Source organism: Buteo buteo, chromosome 16, assembly GCF_964188355.1.
Source record: "Buteo buteo chromosome 16, bButBut1.hap1.1, whole genome shotgun sequence".
Classification (NCBI taxonomy): Eukaryota; Metazoa; Chordata; class Aves; order Accipitriformes; family Accipitridae; genus Buteo; species Buteo buteo.
Window position 1 is genome coordinate 15,778,736 of NC_134186.1, and position 13,455 is coordinate 15,792,190.

Sequence of the window (13,455 nt, forward strand, 5' to 3'; positions counted from 1 at the left end):
GTGCCCCCTTCCATGATCTGGGGCACATCTGGCAGCCTGACCACAGCCACGGGGTGGGATGTGTGCCTCTTGGTGACTGGGAGTGCCTGTGGTTTGGTCCCTTGGTGGATCTGCTTCTGGTCATGTCATGTGATTAATTGGAACGAAAAACTAGATGGATTGTTCTGGTTGGTTATTAGAGATTTCTCATTCCTGTTTTGGTTTTAGTCATCTACTCAATGACATATAACGAGAACCTATTTATTGCAACTCTTGAGGAGAATTCCATTACACTAGTTAATTTGGAGAGGTAGAGAAAAAAATTCATTGTCTTCTAATGTTAACCAAAACCCAAATTCTAAAATAACGATGAGTTATCAGTGTAACTGCAACTATTTGTATTGCAGTAGTAGAAACTCCAGGTCCCTTTTCTGTTAGGTACGGAACAGCTCAGACACAGAATGAGAGAGCTCTTTGTCTATGAAAGTTTGTAAGTCTGAAGTGATCCTATATTATCTCTCATCTTCTGCCTGTACTTTCTTGGGTATGTACCTATGTGGCTTTCTGCTGCAGATTTCAGAGTGATGTATTAATTTTCAGACTGATTTTCTAATTTTAAAATTATAAAAAATATTTTTTTCTGTATATTGTAAGTGAAAGGAAAAGTAAAATATACTGTGAACTTAGAAAGGGTTGGAAAGGATGAGGAGAAATAAATATTTTCATAATAGAAAATTTTATTTACTGAATTTTAATAAGCTTGCTACCCTAGAAGAAAAATAATAAATCTTAGTCTGATCAAAGAGGGTTTGATAAAGGGTTTTATAAAAATGTTTTATAAAGGTAAACATGCTTAATCAGATTCAGTTTTTAAATTCAGCAACTCTTGAACAGAAATTTATCAGCCAAATAACTTCATTTGGAAACAGGAATATTTAGGCCTTGGTGCAGCAAAGTATTTAATCATATGTTTAGGTCTATGCCCACTTCCTTTTGAGTATTTGTTTACATTTCTGTAAGATTTTGTAAAATACATTTTTCTAAACGAGCAAGCTAGTGACTCAGGACTTTAGAGATCGGAGAAGGGAAGCTTGCCTGAAAATTTCAGGTCTACACTGACTGGAAAAGAATATAGACAGTTTTTATTCTGTAGAGGAAGATTAGTTACATGCACATTTACCAAAACCTGGTAAAGATGCAGGGTGCTTTAGAAACAAAGAAGGAGATGTGGTCAGAGAAACAGGTGTGATCTTGCCTCCAAAATGCTTATAGTTAGAACTGAGGCAAGACCCGTAGTATGTTCAGAAGGAAAGAACAGAGTAAATTGAGGAAGAAAGCATAGTTTAAAAAAAAAAAACAGGTTTCACTGTTTTGAAGGTGTAGAAAAATATGAATACTAGTACAGGACATGAGGATAATTTCAGACTTGAAGCAACATGGAAAAGTCGCAAAGGGAAGACAGAAGAGGAATGATATCTTGCTTAAGAAGGAGATAAGACATCTAAGTTGGTACAAGCTATTTTGGTACTCTCAACGGAAGAGAGGATGGCTTGGAAATGAGATAATAACAAACAGTAAGAAAAACAAGAAGTAAAAGGTAGGGTACTGTGGTTGCAGCAAGAAGTGTATCACTTACAGCATTTTCTTGGCTTCTCGTTTCCACTAATGGAAATATTAAAAGAAGTAGAAAAAAAAGACTTGTGGTAAAGGATATACTGTGTATGTATATCGCACAAATCTCATGCAGAATAAGAAGTACCATAAATGTTTCATTAAAGGAATATGTAGTACTTTATTCCTGATGCAGTTTTCATTTGATTTCTTGTCTAAATCAATATTTTATTACATATTTTTTCAAGTCATCTGCAGTTTATATAATGCCACTGTCATTGTAAAGCAGATGAGCAGCATCTGAATGTTAGGCAAAGGCTAAGTATCTACCAGATATTTACAAGATTGTCATAGTAATTTTAAAAAATGCCTGTCTTTTAAAATTACATCTACTTCTGCCCTGTCACAATTATATGCATGTGTTTATCACTCAGTTATTGCAGGGAAAAAAGTGGGAGTCAACATGGGGGTTTTATTCTTGTGGTGTTTAGGTTTTTTGGTTTATTTGTTATTTTTCTTCTATAACCTTGGACTAATGGGGGGAAGTCAGCAATGATGTTTCCCGGAAATTTGTACCAGGCCTCTGTGCTTCAGTGTTATCATAAATGATCCCAAAGGGGGTACAAAATGATGTGAGAAAGTTTGTTGATGACAGGGAATTACTTAGAGTAATAAAATTGAAAATTGACCTTTTACTTTGGATCTGCAGAGTACTCAGTAGCTGGGTGATAAAGCAGCAAATGTCTTAGTAATGTAAACTTATTTGCCTTGAAGAAGACAGTCTTGATTTTGTTTGTTTTTTTTCTTTTTTTTTCATCCCAAATGGCAAACTCTGGACTAGCTCTCTTGTTGCTCAGATTGTGGATGTGTAATAAGAAAGTTCTGTGAAAACATCAGCGCAATGCTCAGTGGTGGTCAAAATAGCAAGTATTAGGAATAATGGAATTGCTAGGAAAATGATAGCATAAAATGCAAAGGATTGTTACATTACCGCATAAATCCGTTGTGCACCTGTATCGTAAATATGACATGTGGGTCTGTTCCTGTAATGTAATGAGTGGCATGCTGGAGGTGAGTAGAAATGGTCACTATTTCTCATAACACAAGAAAAAAGCAATCAGATCAGGTGGCAGATTCAAAGGTACATGCTGAATATTGCTACCTGTCTTTCCTTGGTATTGCATGTTGCAATTTCTTAGCTGTCTTCTGCACTGCAAAGTTGTCCCACCTTTTGGGCTGGATTGCAAATCAGAGTTAAAGTATAAGCTTTTTAACTGCTTTGTGGAGAAAGATGAGGTAGGATCTGATGTATCTTTGAGAGATTAAAGTTCAGAGCATGCTTTTCACTTACCTATATGTGAAAAGTTTAGGCACTGTGGATGAAGAGTGCTGTTACCTTGTGTTGTGATGAATTGTATGAACCGAAGGTCTTCGTTTTCCTTTAAGTTTTTAAATAATGGTACTTAGTTCCTGGTAAAGATTTATCTTTAATTGCATACAAAATAATAATTGGTGCCATTAGCAGAACTTGGTGTTGAAAATACAAAATGCATAGCCGAAGAATGAGATTAGTTGTTCTAGCAAGAAAAATCTCAAAGGATGGGGGGAAGCACACGTGAGTGCAAGGGGATGCAGCTGAGTGTGAGTGAGTACACATGAGCATGGGCGTGAGACAGAGCAGGAGTTGGTGCATGTGAGCAACGGGCATGTGGGATGCGTGTGAGTGAATGTAAAGATGCATCAGTGTGTATTCATACTGGTGAGCATGCAAGTGAGCATAAGCATGCACAAGCCTGAGCAAGGATGCAGGTGGATATGTGTATTGAGTGTTTTTCAGGAAATATGCAAGTGGAGGATTTAAACCAGAATTCATGGCCTTTCATTTTTGTGCTCCACAGATGTTTGAGGAGAGGTGGCTCTCGCTCCCCAGTCCCCTGCCTGTCTGGAGTCTATTTGTTTTTCCCTGCTACTCTTCCATGGGGAATGTGTTGAAGACCGAATCTTGCAGTGAAAGGCTAGCAAGAGCATTTCTGGTCTGGAAGCCATTTCCCCAACCTTTCTAGACTCTCTACAGCCTAAAGCACCCTTTTGTCCACTGTTTCATCTGGTTACGCTGAAATGAAATATGCATGTTTGTGGACATCTGTAGAATAGTGCTGGCAATATTTACAGTTTTGGGAATTGAAAATAAAACACACACACACACACAAAAATACCTATGTGCTTCTTGGAACAATGAGTTATAGACTGAACATGTATTTATTTCCTCACTCTGGAAGAAGGAACAGTATTTAGCAAGAAGTATTGTTGGTGTCCTTGTTGGACCCCAACATTATCTTGTTCCTGAAAACCTTGCTGAGGAAATTTGAATATTACAAGAATGAGAGGATATGGTTGCAAGTTCTGCTCCATCCTGTGTTGTTTTGGACCCTGGCCATCAGGAAACATTTTGTCTACTTCAGAGATGAAACACTTTCTCTTCAGTAGTAGTATTATGAGCAAGATGTGTAAATAATATGTGGCGAGGGGCGACTTTATTACAGAAAGGGAAATCATCTCAACTTTTCCTTTCTTTGATGAACTTCTAAAAAGAGGTTTCTCCAAAAGATGTGCTGGGGGGAATTTGCATGTTTTGTATTGATCTATATAAACTCTAGTTATAAACATAAAAGTAGCTTAAAAGTTGTTTCACTCTGCTTCTGTCACCCTTTGTACTTTATCAACCATTGATCTTTATTCTTTGTCAATTCATACATGTTTAATACTGCATTGCAAATAGTTTTCCTCACCTCCAAAAGTATTCATAAAAATAAGGCTGGGTGAGAATACTTCAAAGAGCATTGTTTGTAATTTTCTTGCCTCTGCTGAGCTGAGTGTCTAGAAAATGGAAATACGGGCTTCTACTGCCTGCAGAGGAATGGAAATAAATCATAATGCAAGCTCTTTCGAAAGAAATTATATATCCTGGAGTAGGAAAACTCATAGATCAGTATAACATTTTGTTGCATAGCTTGAGCTTTTTCAAAATATAGACATTTGCTTTGGTATCTAACTGGTAATTTTACTGAATGTATCTAATTTGGATGAAAAGTTACGTGGTTGACCTGAATGACTCATGTCACAGGGGTAAGTGGGGGAAGGACAGTTTGAAGCAAAGTGTACAAAAAACCTTGTGGAGAAAGAAAATAAAGATTGCTACATACTCCTGCAACTACTGCTCACTTTTAAGAATATTTTTTGCAGAAGCAGGAATTAAATAGTGGTATGAATATAAAAGTAATACCTTTAAAATAATTTTGGAAGACGAACATGAAATCAATTGTGCAACTAAATGGCCATCACACTATAATTACTTAGACACTGTTTCTTCTTGCAGGCAATTTTGATATGAAATATTTTATGGTTGTTAGTGTTCATACTTATTCTGTGAAACAGGTAAATGTTAAGCTAGGGGTTTCATAGATTGTGAAGCAAAGAAGTTATTCTATGTTGTGGAGCAACTGCCACACTGGAAATAAACAGAAGCTTTGATTCCAAATGTGTTGATACAACTTAGAAGTGGAAAAACTGCCTTGTGAACCAACACCTAAGAGCTTCCTACAATTGGTTAGCTACATGCTGCCTGCTTTTCTGGTGGTGACACTGGATTAAAGGTAGCCAATAGTGCCTTTCTTTATGGTACTTGCTGCAGTTGCTGAAAGTGTTTACAGTTGTGAAAGGTAGTGGAGGTGGAAATGTCTGAGAGAAAGACTGACCTATAAAATAGATCAGCACAACAACAATTCTTCTTCTGAACCTTATTTTCTTTGCTTATGTTGTCACATCTTCTGGTGTCACTCCCACATCCTTATATACCCTCCACCAATAAAAATGTAACATACAAAGTAAAAGCTTTCATCGGTCTATCTGAAAGCACTCTGCAATTGTTCCTTGTCTCACAAAACCACAGTTATCTAACGTCCATTTTGCAGGCTGGTCTGCCTCAACAAACTATCTGTTGTAAAAGCTTTACCAAACTCTTTCTGTGAGCCTCAGGCTGCAGATGTATAATTTCATCGAAGAAATGGTGCAGGTTCAGTTACCTAATTACAAGGGGACTGGAAAGCCTGTCTTGCAGCGAATCCTTTTCATCTGTCCTTGTCTGGCATGTCTGAGCCTCTCCCCAAAACTTCTTGTGCAAAGGGACATAGGGAGCTCCTGCAAATCCTCCTGAAGAGTCATTCTTCCCCAACCTACCCAACAAATCACACAGTCTTTGTGTTGAGTGGAATTGCTATACTCGCGGAGATGGAAACAAATATTGCTTCCCATGCCATTTTTAAATTAATACTATTTTCTGAGATTTCAAGGAACTTTACCAACTGAAATGACTGCACAAAACTCTTTTTAGATACTTAAATGCAATCTTAAGGCTTTATCATCTGGTCAAGGTAAAACTCCCTTCACATTAATGACTGCAGATGTAGAGTCCCTCATAGGACTCAAATTTTGGGCGACAATTGATGTCTTGCATCAAAATACTCTGACTTCTGTACCACTAAGGATTAGTAATAGACTGCAATCAAGTTATTTAATCGTTTAAGGCTTTTCAAAGCCAGTAAAAATATCAGCATCAGATTTTTTTTAAATCCTCATTTACAACAACAGCCCAAAATATTCATTCCCAGTGCTTAATGATCAGAGAGGGACATGGGAGTTTAAGCATGGGTTTAAAATTAAAAAAAAAAGCTTTCAATAAAAGCTCTACCTCTGTCATCACATCTGTCTGCCTTTTGCCATTGGGCAAGCAGTGTATATATCTTTGAAGTCCTTTATTTGCAAAGGTGCTAGTCATGCTCTTAGTACTTTCTAATCTCCATGTATGCACTTAGTTGAGGTCATAATACATTTATGTTTGACTGATGAACTAATGGTTTCTAATGAGTTGCAGGGTCTTCAGTGTTGTAGAAGTCTGTTTTGACCCTAAATGACTTGGGTTAGGTTGCTAAAATGCTAAGTGGTGAAATAACCTAGCATGCTTGTGTGAGCTTCCTTAACCTATATGCTTACTTAAGAAGGGGAAAAAAGGAAAAAGAATACAGCAGTGGAAAAATGTTATTGGTGATTACACTCCAAAAGGTTAGTGAATTTTCTGAATTGCAATATCTGAAAGGAGATTAAAAATTTTTGAGTGTTTTTGAAGTAATTTAGGGTTAAAAGGGACTTTCTGGAAACAATCTAATAGTTATGGAAGAGCCTGTGGGAAGCTGAATACCTGAGTTCTGGGCTTAACCACGTCCCACCATGTGGCCTGGTTTTCAGAGACTGAATATACCCTAGGGTTTGCTGCAAATCCCCTTTATTTAGGGGTCACATGGAATCTTAACAAATTACACTATGATACACAGTCATGGAAACAGATAGTTTCAGCTTTTTGCTCTGGTTTGTTCATTCGTTCTTTCTTTGTCTGAATGCAACATAATAATAGCTTTTGAGACTGCACGTAACAGATTGTAAACTTCTGGGGAATGTTTTAGTGATCTGTGAGATCAACCCTGTTAATTTTGGTGCAAATAGAAAATGAGTAAAGCTTAATTTCCATTAAAATCAGATTAAAGAAGGATTCTTTAAATGCTTTCAGTGTAAGCCCTCTACAGCTGTCAGGCTCTCTGTCCTTTTCCTTAGAAAACTGTGTGGTGACTGCAAAGCTCATGAAACTGTGATGTGAGAAAAACTAAGCACGTAGAAGTGGTATAATTGAGAACAGGATTTTTAGCCTGGCTATTCCAAACTGTAGGATTTGTGATAGGAATAATTTTAGGAAAAAAAAAAAAAAAATCTGTTTCAAATCCATGGCTTACACCTTTAGTGAAAGTTGTATGCATACTTGAAGGTATTCAGGGAATTATCTAAAAGGCTGGGAATGTTTCTTGTATTTGCAGGGTTGAAAAAAGTCCACTTCTGTCTGTCTTTAGAACAAGCTATTAAAGTCTCTCTCTACCAATGAGAGAGATCAGAGATGATCAGTACTGCATGTTCTCTGCTGCTTTAGGAAAAGGTAGTAGCCAGGAACTACATTTATAATACTTCACTGCATTGTAGGGCCATTTTATAAGACTAGCATTTTAAACTTTATTCGGGTTTTAAATCTCATAAAGACTACCTGGTTTTAGAAAAATTCTAGCTTTTCAACTTAAACCTTACGGATTTTCAAAGGTTTTTAATATTAGATAGGAGATGGGCATTTTACTTTATAATCTAATGACCAGGTTAGAGTTGGACTTGTTTTTAATAATGTGAGACTAAGAAAGACAGGATGACCTTGCTAACAGAGTATGAACAAATAGCTGGAGGACCTAGCTTTTCATTAGTTTGGTATTTTAATATATAGTCTCTCACAGGTCAAAGATTCAGCCAGGTACCTCTAGCGGTTGCCAAAACATTGCAGGTGGATTCATCCATCGGTTTTTGTGGGATGAAGCAAAGATAATTTTGTTCTTTTTAGGCTATGCTTTCAGTGAAACCAGAGCAAAACTTCCATGGATTTAAATACACAGTCATGCTTTTCAATACAAGATCATGCTTAATGCTACTGTGATGTGATTCCTGATTTGGATGATGAATTTCTGCTCTTCCAAAAGACTGTGCAGTAGTATATTTCTCAAGCAAAGGACCATTACTATTTAAAACTTAGTATTACATTTATATTTGGAAAACAAGTAATTTTCTTAACATTGATGCTGTGTTTGCAAATGCTTCAATACTGCCTGAGCTCTGCTCTTAATTAGGATGAGCACTGTATTTCTCCATGGCCTGATGTCACTGCTTCATTGCAGAAGGATGACTGTGGATCCCGAGAAGGTTTGCTGACAGGTGATTTCTCTGACACCTTGGAAGATGAGAAGTGACGTTCCCAGTGTGTTCTGCACACCCACACTTGGATGCGTAAGCTCGATCCTGACAGGGTTCCTGATGTATGTGGTAGAATTATTCTGATGGATGAGGAATATCTACAAAGACAGGGTTCGTAATGAGGCCAGAACTGTGCGGTATGCTGATTAGCTGTCCTTCTTGAAGTTTCTCAGTGAGCAGTGCATACATGAGCATACACTACTTTTTTTCTCCCACGCACACAAGCGCTGCATCAAGTTAAGTGACTTGTGACACGTATTAATGCTGTTGGCTTCTTTCTGCTGGGGGCTGACCACTGCAATCCTATTTGAAAAGTTTTCCACCAAACTCATACATCATCTTCATTAAAACAATATCCAGTTTTGTCCCTCAAGCATGAATGTCTTTCTGCTTGTGAATGTAAACGGCAAAGGCAAGCAATAAATCCCTTTGAATAATGTGCCAGTATCTACTCTTACATAACTGTCATTCCTAAGCAGAAGATGCTTATTTACCAATTAAAGCATCTTGGCAAGGATTTCAGGCATTTTAAATTAATTCTGCTGCTACCACAACATCCATTAGATAAAATCTGATGAATTTGAATCATTGACCCTTAACCTGAAAACCAGTTTTACAAATGTCCTCCAGGAAACACATTGTGTGCTTAACTTCCCCTATGAAAACTACAAAAAATTGTATACCAAAATACAAGGATTAAGGGCTAGAGCCATGACAGAGTTAGACTTGGACAGGGATATGAGAACTATCTCACTGAAGGTACTTGATAGGATAATTTTTTTCAGCAATATACACTGTGTGACTGCAAATAAATGCATGACATAAGGAATTGTTCAAATTTTTTTTAAATAGTAGAATATTTCCATTGACTTGCAGTGCTTAAAGAACTGGGAGGTTGTGTTACTGATTAACATAGGGTTACTACATGAACCTTCATGCAATTAGCTCGTACCAGAAAGGAAATGCCAGATTTTGTTAGTGAGGGCTTGAATCTTTCTTGGAACTGCAGGAATTTGGGCAGCTGGGAGAAGACCCTGTAGCCTCTTTCTTAGCAGCCTGCCAAAGAGATCACTGTGGAAGTCTCTTGCTCTAGAATTCCTACTAGTAGTGCTGGTTTGGTTTGGTTTGTTTTATTTTAATTCTTCAATACGGAATAATTCAAGTGAATAGTTAATATGAAGTTTTATTATCTTCTACCTTTGGGTCTCTAATTAAGCATGACTTGCTGTGATTGGGATTTTAAATACCAGAAGTCCTCCCAATTACCACAATTACCTTTACCCAAGGAATGATTGCTATTTCCAGGTATGCATCCTGTTGCCCACAGTTTCTCCCTCAGGTTTTTCTGGCATCATTCTTACATTAATAGCCCTTACCAAAGCATACTGTAGACTAACAACTATCCCACGGTACCTCCTGAGTATTTTGCAGCAGTGACACAGTTTCTGCATGTGTTTTCTAACTCTTCTACTCCATTTTAAGAATGTTCAGAAGCTTCATTTCATTTAAAGCCTTCAAATGATAGAAATCGTGCCTATCACTTAGAGCGCATCCTATCCAAAAAAACATTTCTTATAATTTCTTCTCTGGTTATATAAACCATCTGTAAAAGGAGGTTATATGAAAAAATAGATTAAAAGTTATTACAGAGTATTTACAGTAAAACAAGTAGTAAAATGTGTTAAATTGTTTCTGTTCTTCAGTTCCCTGTTCTAGTAGCTCTTCTGGGCATAATTTATTTGGAAAAAAAAAAAATTAGGGGTATATATGAAAAATCACTGAAGAATTTCAAATATATACCCTGTCATGCCATTTTGTAGAGAATGTTGCCTAAACTGTGTGGAACATACCTAAGTTTCTGTGCCAAGATCTGTAGTAGTAGTGTGCCTAAATTCCCATTTACTGAAACAGGACCTGGGTCCTAAGAAATTAACTCAAGAGAACATTTTACTTGCACTTGAAATGATTGGCAGTATTTTTAGATTGCAGAGTAGAATTTTCTTCTTATGTTTGAGCCTTAAGTATGTAACTCGTGTATATAGTCAGCTGAAATTACTTTATAGATTTTTTGAGAGCCATATGCAGACCTTACACATGTGAAAAACACATGCAAGCTGTTGCATAACAGTGAAACAATAAAAACATAATAGGGCCTATTTTTCTCTTTCGTTCATTGCTATATCCCCTTTCTCCCTGAAAGAAATCCACAATGAAATATTAATAGCAACATACTGTTGAATAAACATCTGCAGATGTAAGCAATAGCCATTTAAGCTTGAATAAACACTCAGAACAAGAAAAGTGAGTATGAATAATTAAGTTCAAAATTACCAAGAAAAGGCATTGTGAGACTAATCTGGGAAATTATACTTAATTTTCAGAAGGTATATTTTTGAGGAAGTAGTAAAATCTTTTGCTTTCTTTAGGAGTAAAAAAGAACCTGTCTCCCTCTGCTGGTTTTCAGAGAAAAAAAAAGTTTATAGAGACTAAAAAATCGTAGCTGAAATTTTGATACAAATTACCAGATGTTCCAGAATTAGGGCTTAAAACTTGTTGCCTTTAAATACCTAAGAGTCACCTTGAGGACATTAGAACTACCTGTGTTGATTAGCTGAGGATTGGTAGATTTTTGTAGTATTTACTCTGTTTAAGCTAATACTTTCCCAGTATATTTTACATGATTTCTTTATATGTACATCTTTAAGAAAGCATAACAAGATAAATTTAAACTATTTAGCCTTTAATTCAAACATCACTGAATCTTGTAGCTATCCTGAAGAGCAGTGTAATATTGGAGTTGTAAGTGTAGATGCATAATTTTCCTTTCTTGCATAGTCTGAGTTAGTGTACTTTATAATTAAGCCTTTTTCTTTCAAATATGAGTTTCTAAACTGCTCCATAAATACAAGTCACAGGCCATAAGGCTTTTGAAGGCCACACGCACAAGAAGAGCTACAGCACTGAGCATAGCTCGCTGGTAATGACAACTGCATGAGGTTTATTTGAATTGTTGCTGGGACTACGATGTTGAGGCTGGCTGGTCCGGGGTGGGTGCTCGCACCTGGCCAAAATGCAGCACTGCCCACCCTGCCGAGCCAGGAGCCCCGCAGTGCTGTTCCCCCAGACCACGAGGCAGTGAGACACCCGCACGGGGTCTGTGCCAGCGAGAGTGTATCAGCAGGACGGGGGTGAACTTTGTGTTGCTGTCCCCACCCCAATGAACAAATGTTTGGGAATTTCCGTGGAACAGAAGTGCTGCACAAAGTCAGTACCATGTTCTGGTACACGTCACAGTATCTGCAAAGAGGTTTTTGTCCTTTACGGTATGTTCCATCTTCTTATTGTCAGAGGAAACACATTTGTCCTTTAATAATCCCTGTGCTTCTACTAACAATTTCCCATTCACGAAAAGGACACTCTAACAATAGACATCAAGTTTATTCCTTCCAATTAGTTAAAGGCAAGTAGCAATTCCAGTAGTTAAATTAAGGCATTAATCTGTCAAATTTGGAGGGCTTACATAAATGCATTTTAGGGTGAGAAGAAAATTCAGGCAAGTTTGTTTTTAAAGTTTTTTTTTTGTTGTTGGTTTTTTTTGGTTTTTTACTTCCCACATCTTATCTTCACCAAAACACGTTTGTTATGCTTTGTTACATGTAGCCGTCCTTTTGATCTGGGTATACGCCAAGCTTCCTTGTATCCTAAGTATTGTTTTAAAAGGCACCGGCCAACTGCAGTTTCTCATATTTCCAGTTAATACCGGTGTCAGGATAGTTAGTTACACAAGTTGATTTGATTTTTGCATATATTGTGTTGGAATTCTTTTGTGAAGTTTGAGTATCGGGGTGATGAGCACAGCACGTAACTTTCTCCAAGTATTTGACCAAATTCTCTCATGTTTATTCTGTCTGTAGTGTGCAATTTAAATTTTAATAAAAATGTTACTTAATAAAATTGTATGGTTTTTTACTGCTTGTCTATCTGCAACATACTTTTTTTTTTTAACAAGACATTGCTTTACCAAGTGTATCCTGAAAACTCTCAGGGCAACTGTGGTATTTGGTCAATGTATCACAGACAACGTATGTAGTAGCAAGGTAGTGAGACTGCTGAGACACACACCTTGTGCATTGTATTTACATGGACATATTAGTAACTTCCTGTATAAGAAATACTTTAAAACTGACGTAATGTTTTCATGTGGGAATGTGTAACTTGTAATTATCCATTCATAAGCAAGTCTGCAGGCTATGTCATTGTTCCCTTCATTGACTCAGCTATCTAGGGGGTAGTGTCATTTTACCTAGAAGCTGAGCTTCCAATGCCAAGTGGTTATCTCTCTTGAAGCAGAACTATTTTGGCTGCCCAGCTATGGAGAATGCTACGTGGCATCTGATATACAAATGCGATTTCTAAAACTGGCTAGTACTGCTTCTGGAGTGCACCCAGTAATTGGTATATATGTAATGTGAATGTACCTGAGAAACAATGAAAGCAGAGGCAGAAGTACTGATGTTGCTTTTCAGTGTAAGGGGTGAAAGCAAAGGAGGGAATAGCATATTCAGTCTTTATTCAGTGTGATAAAAGGAAATCAGTACCTATTTAACATGAAGTACCTTTAGAATATTTTGCAAAAATGAGATACAGCTAAAAAGGATGGGCTTAAGTTATTTGAATGCAGAATAGCAGGAAGATTTTCTGACAAGGAAATAATTTCTAAGGAAAAGCACAGAAGCTTCTTACAGTTATTGTGGTACTGGTAGGCAGGCTTGATAATAGTCTAAAATTTTGTACTAACCTATAGAATGAACCAAATCACCTTTCCTATCTCAACTTTTATGAATCATATTCGACATTGTCATACTGTCATGTATTATGTAACATGATGGAGCTTGGTCAGTCAGATACTCGTGATCTTGTTGAAATTGTCGGATGTGGTAGCCGCCTTTTATTTAGGCTAAGCAGATCAGTGTT

General features: G+C 37.1%; 1 protein-coding gene across 2 annotated transcripts in view; it reads left to right on the forward strand.

Moving 5' to 3' along the window:
* PIK3C2A (phosphatidylinositol-4-phosphate 3-kinase catalytic subunit type 2 alpha) overlaps positions 1-13,455 on the forward strand; it is a 76,762-nt gene that overhangs the window by 5,003 nt on the left and 58,304 nt on the right. Inside the window, exon 1 of one of the 2 annotated variants that reach the window (XM_075047986.1) lies at positions 7,439-8,514. The exons of the other annotated variant lie outside the window; for it this stretch is intronic. The gene's annotated coding sequence lies outside the window, so the exon portion shown is untranslated. Of the gene's footprint in view, positions 1-7,438; positions 8,515-13,455 lie in introns of those variants that run through there. 2 annotated transcript variants of the gene reach the window in all.